This window comes from Trichosurus vulpecula, chromosome 1, assembly GCF_011100635.1.
Source record: "Trichosurus vulpecula isolate mTriVul1 chromosome 1, mTriVul1.pri, whole genome shotgun sequence".
NCBI lineage: Eukaryota > Metazoa > Chordata > Mammalia > Diprotodontia > Phalangeridae > Trichosurus > Trichosurus vulpecula.
In genome coordinates this window covers 476,767,416-476,784,241 of record NC_050573.1, presented here as the reverse complement: position 1 = coordinate 476,784,241, position 16,826 = coordinate 476,767,416, and the positions used below count along the sequence as shown (strand labels likewise).

Here is a 16,826-nt window from a genome sequence, read left to right as displayed (position 1 = left end):
TTGGAGAGAGCACTTTAAGTTGAATGACAAGTCAGAAGCAAGAGAATTAAGGATTAAGGGGGAGGCGTGGAGGCACCTGTTCTCAAATAGTTACGCCACAAAAGGCCACAGAGATATAGGATGATAGCAGGGATGGATCAAATGAAGGTTTTTTGAGGATGAGTGGCACATGGGTATACTTGTAGACAGGAGTGGAGCATCCAGTAGACAGGGAGAGACTGAAGATAAAGTGAGAGTGAGGATTATAGAGGTAGCTATCTGCTGGAAGAGATGGGATGGAATGGGATTAGTTATGCCCTCAAGGGGGTTTACACTCTACTTGTATAACATTAATATACCATTGTATTTCTATCATTTTGAAGTTACAATTATAACGTACAATTGGGTTGAATTTTAAAAAATAAATTTAAAAATCATTGTTTTGTATTACCCAAAGCTCACTTGATCATTATGAGTGCTGGTAATTAAAAGGTGATTTTTCTCTGTTTCTTTTTAAATGATATTGAGATATGGGGTGATTTATTTTATCATTTATTCTTTTCCTGGTAGTTGTATTTATTCACCTTTCTTGTGTTTCCGTTCAGAGTATTCACAAATTGAATAAGCCGATCATTTCTAAATTTTGTTTTGTTTTGTTTTTGCAGGATTGCTTCAAATGCCTCTCTTTTATTTATTTTTCATTGATGATTAGGTTCAGATTTGCGCACATGTTATTTTGGGTTGCATCTAAAGCTCTTTATATTTTGGAAGATATTATTCATTCTCCCTTGGGGTTTCTACTGGGTACAGAATTGGCTTATGTTATTCAGATTTCCTTTCTTTTATATTTGAAAGAGTTTCTCATGCTAATTAAAACAATTTTGAGGTACTACCTCACACCTATCAGATTGGCTAGTATGACAAAAAAGGAAAATGATATATGTTGGAGAGAATGTGGGAAAATTGGGACAATAATGCATTGTTGGTGGCATTGTGAACTGAACTAACCATTCTGGAGAGCAATTTGGAACTATGCCTAAAGAGCAATCAAACTGTGCATACCCTTTGATCCCACAATACCACTACTAGGTCTGTATGCCAAAGAGGTCATATAAAAGGGAAAAGGATCTACATGTACAAAAATATTTATAGCAGCTTTTTTTATAGTGGCAAAAAATTGGAAATTGAGGGAATGACCCTCAATTGGAGAATAGCTGAACAAGTTGTGGTTATATGAATGTAATGGAATACTATTGTGCTATAAGAAATGATGAGCAGAGGAACTTCAGAAAAACCCGGAAATAGCAGAATTTGTAGTTTTCACAGTAGGACATATTTGTATTCCCAATCTGTTGTTCTGTCATTCTTTTTTCCTTTTGAAAGACTTGCCACTGTGGATTAAATTTTTTCTGTTCTGCTATGTAAACTACAATTTCTGCTATTTCTTCCCTTCCCTTTTTCTCTCAAGATTGTGATTTCTCTTTCGAGCCATTCTGGAATCTCCTATGGTTCCATGCTGTCTTGGGAATCTATTTCATGATTTCTTTTTCTTTATTTGCCCCTAGGATAAAAATAGTATTTCAGCATTGAGAAAATTACTTTTCACTAGTATCGGTCCCTACCCCAAGTAATTTTTGTGGATCCAGGACTAGCTTCAGCTGGATTCCTAGATAGGGCCTAGTGGAACTACACATGCTATGAAATTCTCTCTATTCTTTAGTTCTTTGACTGGGCTGATTCATCTTCTGTCACTTTTTATAAAGTTGGAGGAAAGCAGAGTCAGAGCTCCTTACAGAGTCTCTGCAGTCTTGGGGTTCCCTTACCTAGGAGCTGTCCCGTGCAAAGGCAAATAAGGCTCTTTCCCCTTCTACTCACAAGGCTGGGCAGAACCAACATCTGTTACTTATTGCAGCAGGGTAATGGAAGAATCACAGAGGTGGAGTGTGCTATCAGTCTCTACAACAGAAGAAAGGAACTAGCATTAAGATAAAGAGATTTCTTTCAGAAGGTGGTGTTTTAGCTGAGATTTGAAGGAAACCTGAGAAATCAAGAAACAGAGACAAGTAGGGAAGCATTCTATGCATAGGGCAACCGGTAAAAATGCCCCAGAGTTTGGAGATGGAGTATTATGTCCAAGGAACAGCAAGGAGGCCAATATCACTGGATCTAAGAGTACATGGAGGGGAAAAAAGTGGAAGATGACTAGAAAAGTAGAAAAAAAGCCAGATTACAAAGGCTTTAAAAGCCAAACAGAGGAGTTTATATTTGATCCTGGAAATAAGGAGTCACTGGTGTTTGTTGAATAGGGGTTGAGGGGAACTTTCACGGAGGAATAGGTAGGCATTCAGGCATAAGGCCTTAAGTAGTAAGAGGACTAAGCACATTATCCTGAGAAGTGCTCATCGCTACACCCTAGTAACAGAACTATTTTTTTTTACTATAATTATGCTGTTTTAATGTTATCTGAAGAATAATTAAAATTCACTGAATAAAAGGACTCTTGTACATGAGGAAACTCTATTTGTACACATAGGAATTTTTAACAAGAACAGTACAGTAGCATGTTAACCACTTTTCTAAGTATATTTTCTATAATTCCAAAATATAATCATTAAGTTCTCATACAGTACTATTATCTTAACAATAATCAATAAAATAGTAAATATGTGAAAAATGCAACACCGTAAAGACTAAGCACTGGCATTTCCTAGTGTAACCAACATTGTATTAGTACAGCCTTGGAATAGGTGAGCAAGATAGCCGATTGAATCTTAGTGATACACTGGACTGATTTGAGCTATGAGTTGCAATGTGATGGTTGGACAGCATTAGTAGCTTATGCAGAGATTTCACTAGCGGAATGGCACTTGGTTTGTTCTCAATAGAAATGACAAAGATGCAGTTGACAATTTAAAGAAAGACAATATTCGTATTTGCATGTTGAAATTCAAGTTGTGTCCCCCTAGTCTAACACATGCATTCATTGTGCAATCTGTCAATAGGTAAACAAATAATGCAGGATTCCTCTTCGTGGGATTTACGTCCTTTGGTTTAACCAAAATCAATTCTTGGTTGATACTGTACTACCATGGGGTAAGACTGATTAAAAAAAGGGCCATCCTGTGAGCAGACTTGCAAAGCTGAGCAGTTCAGACACCAAAAATTTTCATCTCTTAGTCACCATCTTCTCATATAGACGAATTCCATAGTGTGGTCCTTCCCATAATTCACCATTGCATAGTACATCCAGCTCATAAGAACTTGGAAGCTTCAACTTTAAACTTAGAAATCTTTTAATAGTTTCCACAGTCTCATGTGTAAACAGCAGATAAATTTCTTCATTAAACCCTTTACCACGTTGTCCCCTGATTGCCCATTATTATGTAAGCAATTGAGACAGATGGCAATTTGTGGGTCACTTCTATGATAGTCCTTATCATCTTGATTTTCATTACCTTCTTCTACTTTGGGTTTGTCAGCTTCTGAAGTTTCATCTTGTCCATTTTCTTGAGGCTTGTTTTTCTTCCAAAATTCTGTCTCATGCTCAAGTTTCTGTTCTCATAGTCCAGGAACCAGGTTAAATATAATTTCCTCTAATGTATTGTCCAGTGGGAACATTTCTGATGGATTTATCTCATGAACCTGATTGTCATACTTTGGGCGATCATTACCGATGTTGAGTTGTTTGTACAAGAAGAACCTTCATGGATCAAAATAGAATCACAGGAGCCGAAGTGCTTCTCTGTGTGAATGGGCTTTCTGAGACTTCTGAATGAATCAATCTGCTTATAACTCCATTGGGAGGTTTGGCTTTCTCACACTCTGTTGCGGCCACCGCTGCCCCTTACCTGCCAGCTTCAAGTTCAGAGCTCGCCGCCTGCCAGCATGCCAGCCCGAGAGAAGGAAAGTGAAAAAGACTGCCAGCCCAGCCTGCGGGCCCACACGGCTGTGGCCAGGGCCAGGCCCCCTCCCAGCCTGCCCACTGCAGGAAGGCCTAACAGAATTATTTAGAAACAGAAATCATTGTTCTGATTCCCACCAATTTAAAGCAAGATTTATAAAGCTGTAGAAAAAATAGCAAATAAAAATGACTAATGGGCCAAAAATTGTAATGTACCAGTGATCATCTGTAAGTAGATAAACTTCTCATGAGCTTAGCTGGGAAAGGACCAGGGCTACTTATGTGGTTGGTGAATGGGAATGTCACAGGATTCATCCATTCACCCCTAAAAAATTTTCCATTCCTGAGGAATTTGATGCCCATTGCCCACTCAAATGAATGGATTTGGGGAGGGGGATGGATTGTATATAAGCATATCTTAAGCACTGAGGATGGTATTAGTGAATGGTAGTTGAGCGTAAGTGAAGAACAAACTTCCTTTGAATTATATGCGCCAGGCACTCTGCAAATGGTGGGAATACAGAGACCAAAAACCATCTCTGCCCTCTTAGGGGCTCACATTCTATTTGTATATTTATAACATTAATATGCCATTGTATTATATTATTTTGAAGTTACACTTATAATGTACAATTGAGTTGCATTTAAAAAGTGAATTTAAAAACCATTGTTAAAAAATGACACATAATCTCTATAAAAGCAAAAGCCTTTGATTTTAAAGACTGGATGAATTAGAGGTAATTTAAGAATCATGGGCCTCCCAGAAGTAAATGACATGTTAAAAAATATAAATACCACGATTCAAGAAATAATACAAGAAACCTGCCCCAAATTTCTGAATACAGAGCAGTCAAAAGAATCCATTGATCACCTCCAGGAAAACAAACAAAATAAACTCAAGACATAAGGAGGTTAACTTTAATAACCGTCACTAGGGTGTAGTCTTGAACAGTTTTCCTGAGTATATCAAATATTAGAGGGTGCTAACACTTGTATTCTTTCATCATGTAGAAACAACTGACTTTAGCATGTACATATGCAAGAATATAATAAACAATAAATTTTTCAGCTATCCAGGAGAAAGTCTTTCTTTTGGCAAATATTATTGTATTTTTTTTCAATTACATTTTCAGCATTCATATATTTTGTAAGATTTTAAATTCCAAATTTTTCTTTCTCCCTCCATCCCCTTCCCCTCCCCAAGACTGCAATCTGATATGTTATACATATACAATCATGTTAAATATATTTCCACATTAGGCATGTTGTGAAAGAAGAAACAGAACAAAAGGAAAAAAATGGAAAAAAGGCAAAGAAAGTGAAAGTAGTATGCTTCAATCTGCATTCAGACTCTATCATTTCTTCCTCTGGAAGTGGATAGCATTTTCCATCATAAGTCTTTTGGAACTGTCTTGGATCATTGTATTGCTAAGAGGAGCTAAGTCTTTCATGGTTGATCAACTACACGATGTGGTTGTTACTGTGCACAATGTTTTCCTTTTTCTGCTCACTTCACTCAGCATCAGTTCATATAAGTCTTTATAGGTGCATCTTGTCAGAGAGCAGAGGCTGGTAGGGGAAGGGTGCTGAGTGAGGGTGTTATGACTTCACATTCTGACTGTTAACTCATAACTCATGTTGGGCTTCTTCCTTTCACGTCTTGTGGATTCAATTGTAATTGCTTTTTCCCACTTTGCTCGGCTTTACAGGGTAAGTTATTTTGGTTTGAAGTCTATAGATTTTTCCCCCTGTTTAGTGTGGAAGCTACCAAGTCTTTTGTGACACTGAATGATGCCTTGGCACTTTAATGGCTCCATTCTGGGTTCATGCTGCATATTTTTCTTCGATGTAGGAGCTCTAGATTTTGTCTATGACGTTCCAAGGACTTAGTTCTTTCATGAGGTAAAAGGGGGGTTCTTCCTATCTTTATTTTGTCCCCTAATTCTAATAGAGCTGGATAGTTTTCATTTATGATTTTTAGAAATAGTGTTCAGAGAGAAGTAATGCAACAGGAAGAGATAATTCATTGCCTAGAAGTCTATGAAGAATTGAAACCATAACAAGTTTGCAAAAGTAGGACTTGCTTTTATTCTGAACCAGTAACTGCATACTGTCATGGCAGACATTTCCCTGGAGCATATCTATCAATTGTACTCAGAGTCCATCTATGACTGAAACATCAGTATCACCTGTATAATTGGCCTAACCTTCTATTTTGTGGAAATGATAAAAGAAATTATTAAATAAATAATGAATGTGCTAATATAAAATGTGTCGCATTTAAGTCCACAGAGCCTATTGAAAATATGTGAAAAGCCACAGAAATCTTATTACTAATAGATAGATAAAGGGATAGATGGACAGACACACACATGCACGTGCACAAGAGACAGACAGACAGAGAGAGAGAGAGAGAGAGAGAACTAAGTGCTTACTCAGTAGCAGGCATTATGGACTGAGACTAGAAATATGAGTAAAAAGAAAGTCCCTGCTCTAGAGGAGCTTATATTCTAATGGAGAGGAACTGAGAGAGGAATGAGTGACTTCAATGACTTGAATACTTCCTCAATGGAAGGTTGCTGGGTGGAAATCACCAATAAGAAGATGGAATAGAGGTATCTTTGATAGTGAGAAGGCTGCTGAGGTAGAAGTAGAGAAGTCTGGAACAGATCTGAGAGATGAGTTATTCCATATTCTCAGCTAATTCCATCCTCTACAAGCTGTTCCAAAGACTCTTTTTTTTAAATTTATTTTTTTAAGTTTTAGTTTACAACATTCAATTCCATAGGTTTTTGGGTTTCAAATTTTCTCTCCCTCTCTCTCCTCCCCACTACCCCACAGAACAGCATGTAATCCAATGTAGGTTCTATATTTACCTTCAAATTGAACTTATTTACATAATAGTCCAGTTGTAAAGAAGAACTATAGCCAATGGAATGAATCACGAGAGAGGAGAAACAAAACCAAAAAAGCAGGAAAAAAAAAAAGAGAGCAAATAGTTGCCTCAATCTGCATTCAGACTCCACAGTTCTTTCTCTGGATGTGCATAGCTTTTTTCCATCATGAGTCTTTTGGCGCTGTCTTTGAACCTTGCATTGATAAGAGGAGTCAAGTCTATCAAAGTTAGTCCTTAGAGATACCATGTGTCTGTAATCATGCATAATGATCTCCTGGTTCTGCTCCCCTCACTCAGCATCTGTTCATATAGGTCTTTCCAAGTTATAATGAAGTCTGTCTACTCCTCATTACGTTCATAAACCACAATTTGTTTAGTCATTCCCAAATTGATGGGCATCCCCTTGATTTCCAATTCTTTGCCAACACAAAGAGAGCTGCTATAAATATTTTTGTACGTAACGGTCCACTTCCCACTTGTATGATCACTTTGGGATATTGCTGGGTCAAAAGATATGCACATTTTTATAGCCTTTTGGGCATGGTTCCAAATTGTTTTACAGAATGGCTGGATCAGTTCACAACTCTACCAACAATGTAACAATGTTCCAATTTTCCCACATCCTCTCCAGCATTTATCATTTTCCTGTTTTGTCATGTTAGCCAATCTGATAGGAGAGATGTAGTACCTGAGAGTTGTTTTGATTTGTATTTCTCTAATCAATAGTGATTTAGAGCATTTTTTCATATGACTATAAATATCTTTAATTTCTTCCTCTGAAAACTGCCTGTTCATATCCTTTGACCATTTCTCAATTGGGGAATGACTTGTATTCCTATGAATTTGGTTCAGTTCCCTGTATATTTTAGATATGAGGCCTTTATCAGAGGCACTGGTTGTAAAGATTTTTTTTCCCCAATTTTCTGCTTCCCTCCTAATCTCTGTTGCATTGACTTTGTTTATACAAAAACTTTTCAATTTAACATAGCCAAAATTATCCATTTTGTATTTTGTAATGCTCTCTATCTCTGGTCAGATCATGAATTCTTCCCTTTCCCATAAATCTGACAGGTAAACTATTCTTTGCTTTCCCAAATTGCTTATAGTATCAGCATTTATTCCTAAATCATGAATGCATTTTGACTTTATTTGGGTATATGGTATAAGATATTGGTCTATGCCCAGTTTTGGCCACACCATTTTCCAATTTTCCCAGCAGTTTTTGTGAAATAGTGAATTTTTAACCTAAAAGTTGGATTCTTTGGGTTTACCAAAGAGTCATTGACTACTGTGTCTTGTGTACCTAACCTATTCCACTGATCCACCACTCTGTTTCTTAGCCAGTACCAAGTAGTTTTGATGACTGCTGCTTTATAATACAGTTTAATAATAATAATAATAAAATAATTTTTTTCATTCATTCCCTTGATATTCTGGACATTTTCTTCTTCCAGATGAATTTTTTTATTATTTTATCTAACTCTGTAAAATAATTTTTTGGTAGTTTGATTGGTATGGCACTGAATACATAAATTAATTTAGGTAAAATTGTCATTTTTATTGTATTAGCTCAGCCTAAACGTAAGCAACTGATGTTTTTCCATTTATTTAGATCTGACTTTATTTATGGGAAAAGTGCTTTGTAATTGTGTTCATATAGGCCCTGGGTTTGTCTTGGCAGGTATACTGCCAAATATTGTATAATGTCTACAGTAACTTTAATTGGAATTTCTCTTTCTATCTCTTGCTGTTGGGCTTTGTTCGTAATGTATAGGAATGCTGAGGATTTAAAATTTTTGCATCAATATTTATTAGGGAAATTGGTCTATCATTTTCTTTCTCTGTTTTGACTCTTCCTGGTTTAGGTATTAGTACCATATTTGTGCCATAAAAAGAATTTGGTAGGACTCCTTCTTCACCTATTTTCCCAAATAGTCTGTAAAGTATGAGAATTAATTGTTCTTTAAATGTTTGATAGAATTCATATGTAAAACCATCTGCTCCTGGAGATTTTTTCCTAGGGAGTTCATTGATGGCTTTGCTTAATTTCTTTTTCTGAGATGGGGATATTTAGGCATTTTGCTTCCTCTTCTATTAACCTGGGCAATTTATATTTTTGTAAATATTTATCTACTTCCTTAAGGTTGTCAAGTTTATGGGCATACAATTGGGCAAAAAAATTCCTAATTATTGTTTTTGTTTCCTCTTCACTGGAGGTGAATTCACCCTTTTCATTTTTGATACTGGTAATTTGGTATTCTTCTTTCTTTTTTTAAATCAAATTGACCAAAAGTTTATCATTTTATTGGTTTTTTCATAAAACCAGCTCTTTGTTTTATATGTTAGTTGAACAGTTTTCTTGATTTCAATTTTATTATTCTCTCCATTGGTTTTCAGTATTTTTAATTTGGTATTTAAGTGGAGATTTTCAATTTGTTCTTTTTCTAGCTTTTTCAGTTGCATGCTCAGTTCATTGATCTCCTTTTTATCTATTTTATTCATGTAAGCATTTAGAGATATAAAACTTCCCCTAAGAATTGCTTTTGCTGCATCCTGTAAGTTTTGGTATATTGTCTCATTATTGTCATTCTCTTTAATGAAGTTGTTAATTGTTTCTATGATTTGTTCTTTGACTCACTCATTCTTTAGGATTAGAGTATCTAGTTCCCAATTAATTCTCAGTCTATCTTTCTATGGTTCTTTATTACTATTATATTATGTTATATATTATATTTATTATTATTAATCTTTCTTGCATCATGATCTGAAAAGGATGCATTGACTATTTCTGCCTTTCTGCACTGGATTGTGACATTTTTATGCCCTAGTACATGGTCAATTTTTGAGTATGTGCCATGTACCACTGAGAAAAAAGTATTTTCCTTTTTATCTCCATTCAGTTTTCTCCAGAGGTCTATCATATCTACCTTTTCTAAATTTCTATTCACCTCCTTAACTTCTCAAATTCAGAATAGAAAAATTAAAAACAGTAAGGTCTTTCATATTGCATTCTATTATAGTAACTCAGATATGTTCAGTATTGCAACAACAGGATTTATCATATATAAAAACTTTCATAGTTTGCCTCCCCTTGTTATAGAAATTTGCTATGAACAGGAGAAAGGACATGGTTATAACAATATCAAGACTATCCTTTAAAGAGTACAGACTGACATGACATAGACTTAACAGGATAAAGCTTCCTTAGTGCTGTTTAATTCCAGGTAATAGTTGAAGCCAGTAATACAGCAAAGTACCACATTATTCACAGGGTATCTTAGCCAGGCTCAGAATTAACCGAGAGGAAAATTTTCTTGTTCAGAAGGAAAAGCACAGTGAGGAAATTGAGTCAAGAATATCCTACCACTGTATTTGTGAGGTTACCCCCTCAACCTTCCCAGGTATAGACATCTACCTGTAGCAGTTGTCAGATTGCAGTAGCATATGGCATTTCCCTTAAGTGGTGGATTATTGACTTAATGAAAGTTCAGACAATCATACCTGAAATCAAAACTCAGAACAATATCAAATTATACTCTCAAGAGATTTTTCCACAAATCACGAATCTTACCTTAGAGCTAAATGTGGCTATTTTTCTCATGTTGTTACAATAACAGTTAATAACAAATGCATATAATATTATATTATTGATCCTTTCTAGTTTAAATCAATCTTGGAGCAGAAATCAATCATTAGAAATTAAGAAAATAATCACATTCTGTGATTACACATATACAGTGAATACATGATAGTTCACTTAAAATCCAGAAAAACACTGGCCGCTGTTAGCCTTGAGGCTGACAAAAATCTATGTCTTAAGATATTAACTCCTAAAGCAAAAAATAAGAATTTTAAATCTAGGATTTGTCAACACTAAGTTGGCTCAAGGATGTAACTTCAAGACATACTATTCCTGGTGTACTTCCATAATTTACATAAGCATTAATCAACCTATCAAATAATAGTCACTCTTTATAAAATAAACTTGTAAACCTTTTACTTTAGCTGTGGGAGACCCTAGCTTCTTATGAAATCACTTTATTTTAGAACTTTACAATATTCTTTCAGGAACTTCTCTCACAGAGTTGATAAGATTTTTGATCTTGAAATAAATGCAAAAGTGCAATAAAGTTTTCCCACAGTTGCAACTGTGCACAATAAAATGAGGCTGCAGAGTGGCAAAGCATAGGTGTGAATATTTGTGTAAAGTACAAATTCTCAGAAATGTTCAGTTCATGACATTACATTCACAAGCTATTATTCAGAATTTTGTGTGCACTTCACATAAAATATACCTGTATATTTGTTAAGATTTACATTAAAATTTACACTTAATAGATTGGCTAAAATGATAGAAGGGAAAAGTGACAAATATTGGAAAGAACTGATCCAACCATTTTAGAAATCAATTTGAAATTATTCCCAAAGAGTTATTAAACTACCTATACCTTTTGACACAGCAATACCGCTACTTGGTCAATTTCCAAAGATAATTATGGAAAAAGGAAAAGAACTTATATGTTTTAAAATGTTTATAGCAGCTCTCTTTGTGGTGGCAAAGAACTGAAAATTGCAGGGATGCCCATCAACTGGGGAATGGCTGAACAACTTGTGGTATATGATTGTGATGGAATATTACTTTGCTATAAGAAATGAGGAGCTCAATGATTTTAGAAAAACATAGAAAGACTTGCATGAAATAATGAAGAGTGAAATGAGCAGAACCAAGAGAACATTGTATATAGTAACAGCAGTATTGTTTTAAGAACAACTTTGAGTGAATAGGTTATTTTGACTATTACAAATGCCCAAATTAACTGTAAAGGACATATGAAGAAAGACATTATCTGTATCCAGAGAAAGAATTGATAAATAGAAATGTTTATAGAACAAATTTACATATAAATATCTATTTGTATTTAATGGTAGCCACCTAAAGGAGAGGTGCAGGGAGGGGAGAGGGAGGAAAAAAAGGAAAAAAAAAAGAAATTTATATGATAATTTCATTATATATTTGAAAATTTGCAGTTTCATGTGCAATCATATTTTTTATTGTACCATGTTATGGAAATACTTATTTTATTCCATAAATTAAAAATACAATAAAATTAAATTTAAAAAGATTTACATTAAACTATAATTATATTTTGTTCTTAACATGTAATTAGTAGCTATGTGGTTGATTAGAGTCTATATTGGATGACAACTGATGGAATTTTGTAAATCATTATTATTTTCCTTAAATACACTGATTTTATAATAGATATAAAAAACAATGTGCAAATAACAATGCTACCTAGAAAGACAAAAACACATATAACAGAGCTGGTTTGGGGTGCCCTCCCCAACTTCAGGACCCAGGTAATTTGTATCGGCTTCTCTTGGACCTTGAGTGCTGCCAGGCAACTCTCTAAGACTTAAATTTCAAAAGAACTGCTAATCTGCCTTGTTAGAGGGGGTTTTAGAAGATTATGGCATCATAGATCCTCAGCTGAAAGATACCTCAGCAGCCATCTAATCCAACTTTTATTTTATTGATGAAGAATCTGAGACCTAAAAAATTGTAGATTCAGACCAAAGGGGAAAAAAAGGAAGAAGAAGGATCTCTGGATCTGTAAGGTATCCATATGTTATGTCTCACAAAAGCATAGAATTACATAGTTACGTTCTAACCTGTAACTCAAAAGAAAGTATATTGGACATCAGAGTTGTCAAACATGAGATCTGCTTCAAAATGTCACCTGAATCAGATTAAAAGACAATTGGAAAATATTTAACAAAATAAAAATTAAAATACAATAAAACACTGATACTATTACAATTTAATATGAAATCAATATGTGGCCTGCGGGGATCCTTATGCCTGGTTTAGTGGCCCCCATCTCAGAGTTTGATGTGATTGTAGTATATCACAGACACTTTCCACAACTTATAAAGAACATATTGCATCAAGCAGTTACAAGGTGGCAAGGATTTACTGAAATAAAGTAAAATCACTAAAAGTATTGACATACAATAAAATTTATAATTCTTTTACATCTTAAAAATATATTAAGCAATATTTGATTTCTTTTGCTGCAACTTCTATAACCAATCACTTTTTCTCTATGCTTACCAAGATCCCCTTTCTGATGTGTGTTAATAAAGAAGGCCTCCTCCTTTTCTGGAGGTCACTGGCTTTGTTGAAATTATCAGTGACCCACTTTGTTAACAGTTATATGCATCATTGTTAATAATTTGGCATCTGATTCACAAGATTTTCGTATATATTCTTTTATTTTTCATCATTAAATCACACCTTTAGCATGTTGGACTATTAAAAAAAAACTTTGTTAAACAGTTCCTTTTTTCAAGCCAATTATACCTTACAAGTTAAATCAAATTCCATGGCCATTGAAGCATGTTTATCTTCTTCTGGATAAATTCCTTAATCTTTCATGACATGTGGCATAGTATGTCTACAGTATTTCCTCTCCATTTGGGAATTTCTGTATTTCTGGAACTATTCTCAGAGTTGGGATGTTCAGGAATGTTTCTGAAGCATAAGGGCCATTAGCAGAAAGGGAATGTGTGCAATGTCTCAGCCTCCTGGCCCTTGCAGTAAGTCCAACTGGGATTAGTGCTTGGAGAGCCTGTTCTCCAATGAGAGAAGGGTGGGAATAGGCTCCATTTTCTCACCTTCTTTGATTTGTTAAACCCCCATTGGCATCCTGCGGACAACTTATTTAAAGCTTAGGTCTTCATTCTATTTCTTTTGTGTTATCATTTTGGTTAACATTTAACTATGCATAGTGTGAAAATATCAAAATTAATATTACCTCTGCATTGATTTCAACTGTATTACTACTACAATGTAACTGATTTTATGCTATATTAATTTTATAATTGGGTCTGAATCCACTTGGTTTGAGTTTAGCTCAGGAATCCAGTTGAGTCTTCATCTACCTGGCTTAAATTGAGCTCAGGAATCTAGCTGCGCTAGCTCAAAGGTAGGTTCGTTTAAAAGAAAGATTGTTATCTCTTGTGCAGATATCCTCTAGGATACTTCATGGACATCTGTTTGTTTCAGGGATGGTGAACCTGTGGTCCCAAGGCCACATGTGGCCCTCTAAGTTCTCTGTGGCCTTTTGATTAAGTCCAAACCTCACAGAACAAATCCCCTTAATGAAAGGATTTCTTCCATAAAACTTGGACTCAGTCAAAAGGTGGCACTCAAGGACCTAGAAGGCCATATGTGGCCTAGAGGCTGCAGGTTCCCCACACTTGGGTCCCCACAAAATTACCATCCCCAAAAGGTATGGCCTGTTCTTTCCTGTTTTTGTGTAGTTAAGGGAATTTTATCTGGAAGAGTAAGGAGACAGCAAGTCTACTATTTGGGATCCCTTAGCAAAGACTACAGGATACAGATGGGCCCCCATAAAATAATTAGCAATCCTTAATTGTCAGTGAGGGTCATGATTAGCCTTACCTGAATGGATGCCAGCACATCTGTCTCAGTATAGCCTATCCTAATGTTACTGCCCCAAGCCTACAACCTATCACTTTTTCTCTATGCCTACCAAGATCCCTTTTTTGATGTATGTTGTTAAAGAGGGCCTCCTTCTTCTCTGGAGGTCGCTGGCTTTGTTGAAATTGTCAGTGACCCACTTTGTTAACAGTTATATTGTTAATAAGCTGATTTTGCCCAGAGAATATACTTTAGATTACCTTTATTGCATTTTACCTGCTACATTTGTATATTCTGATTATTCTTTTTATTTCTTCTTATTTTGCTGTTTTTTTAACCTTGCTCATTTGTTATTTTATCGATTTGATTTTCTTCTCTCTTTTTAAAAATCAGATTAGCTAAGGGTTTATAAATTTTGTTAGTCCTTTGAAAAAAACAGTTTTTAGTTTTATTTACCATTTCTGTTTTTTGTTTCCAATTTATATATTTCTCCTCTTAATTTTTTAATATCTCCTCTTTCATGTTTATTTTAGTTTTTTATTTGTTGATTCTCTAATTTTTAATGTATATTCAATTCACTAATGTTCTCTTTCTATTTTGTTAATGATTATAAGGATATGATTTTTCATCTGAGGACTGTGATGTAGAAAAAGTTCAAGAGACATAGTTTCTGGATAACTAATCATTTTATTAATAGCTAGCATATAATTAATAAAAAGGTCAGTGACACTCAAATGCCAAAGATCCTTCATGCTTATAAGCCCTTGCAATAGTGGGTATTCCTGAGGGCGTCAATTGACTCCGATTGGTTAACAAGTAATGAAAGAATGAATATTATAATGAGAGGTAGGCTTATTCTCATGAGGGTCTGGGGAAGTGACTGATCTTTCAGTCTTGGATTAAGAGACTTATCTCTTATCAGATTACCCCTGCTTATGGCAATCTATGTAAAAGGGGGGGTCACCTCTGCTCAGACCCAGCTGAATGTAACATAGTGGACTGGAATTCACCTTAGATTGAATTCTTTGTACGGTTCTCTAGTGGAATGGGGTTTCCCACTCAGGATTGAAAGGCGTATACGCCAAAACTCATGTACCTGGGGATTTGGGTAATCTCATGCATCAGCAAGTCTCCTTCAGAAACTAGATGACCTATAGGTTTCTGAAAAAAATCTTGGTCCTGATTCAATAAATGATTATTAATATGAAAGAAATAGTAACTTTTCTCACCTGCTTTAGCTGCATTTAAGAAATTTGGAATATTTTGAAATGAAATATTATACATATTATTATATGTTTGTATATCGTTTCATGGTTATAATTTTTTAACATAGCTATTGTTTCTATGATTTGTTTTTTAGCCAACTTGTTACTTAAGATTTTGTTGTTAAGTCTCCATTTGGGTCTGTATCCTTTGTTGTGGTCCCTGAACCAATTTCTATTATTATTGCATACTGTAAAGGGTGTATTGATTATTTCTGCATTTTTGCATTTGTTTGTAATATCTTTTTTTTAATAATATGTATTTTATTTTCTTTTTTCTTTTTTTTTCTTTTTTTATTTATTTAACATATTTAGTTTTCAGCATTGATTTTCACAAGACTTTGAATTACAAATTTTCTCCCCATTTCTACCCTCCCCCCACTCCAAGATGGCATATATTCTGGTTGCCCTGTTCCCCAGTCAGCCCTCCCCTTTGTCGCCCCACTCCCCTCCCATCCCCTTTTCCCTTCCTTTCTTGTAGGGCAAGATAAAATTCTATGCCCCATTGCCTGTGTATCTTATTTTCTAGTTGCATGTAAAAACATTTTTTTTTGTTTTTGAACATCTGTTTTTAAAACTTTGAGTTCCAAATTCTCTCCCCTCTTCCCTTCCCACCCACCCTCCCTAAGAAGTCAAGCAATTCAACATAGGCCACATGTGTATCGTTATGTATAACCCTTCCACAATACTCATGTTGTGAAAGGCTAACTACATTTTGCTCCTTCCCAACCCATCCCTCTTTATTGAATTTTCTCCCTTGACCCTGTCCCCTTTCAAAAGTGTTTGTTTTTGACTACCTCCACCCCCATCAGCCCTCTCCTCCATCATCCCTCCCCCATTTTTTTTAATCTTCTTCCCTCTTCTTTCCTGTGGGGTAAGATTCCCAATTGGGTGTGTATGGTATTCCCTCCTTAGTCCAAATCTGATGAGAGCAATGTTCACTCATTCCCCCCTCACCTGCCCTCTCCCCTCCTCCCACAGAACTGCTTCCTCTTCCCACCTTTATTCGAGATAATCCACCCCATTCTATCTCTCCTTATCTGCCTCTCTAAGTATGTTCCTCTCTCATCCCTTAATTTTATTTTATTTCTTTTAGATATCTTCCCTTCATCTTCAACTCACCCTGTGTCCGCTCTCTCTCTCCATATATATATATATATATATGTATATATATATATATATATATGTATATATATGCACACACACACACACACACACACATATATATATATATACACATAGATATATACATGCATACACATTCACCCATATATATACATAAACATATATGTATGCACATTCCCTTCAGCTACCCTAATACTGAGGTCTCATGAATCATAC

At 35.2% G+C, this 16,826-nt stretch overlaps 1 pseudogene; it reads right to left on the bottom strand.

Annotated features, from left to right (window-relative positions):
• Nucleotides 1-3,030: 3,030 nt before the first annotated feature.
• On the bottom strand, nt 3,031-10,377 carry LOC118840105 (annotated as a pseudogene).
• Between the last annotated feature and the right edge of the window lie 6,449 nt (nt 10,378-16,826).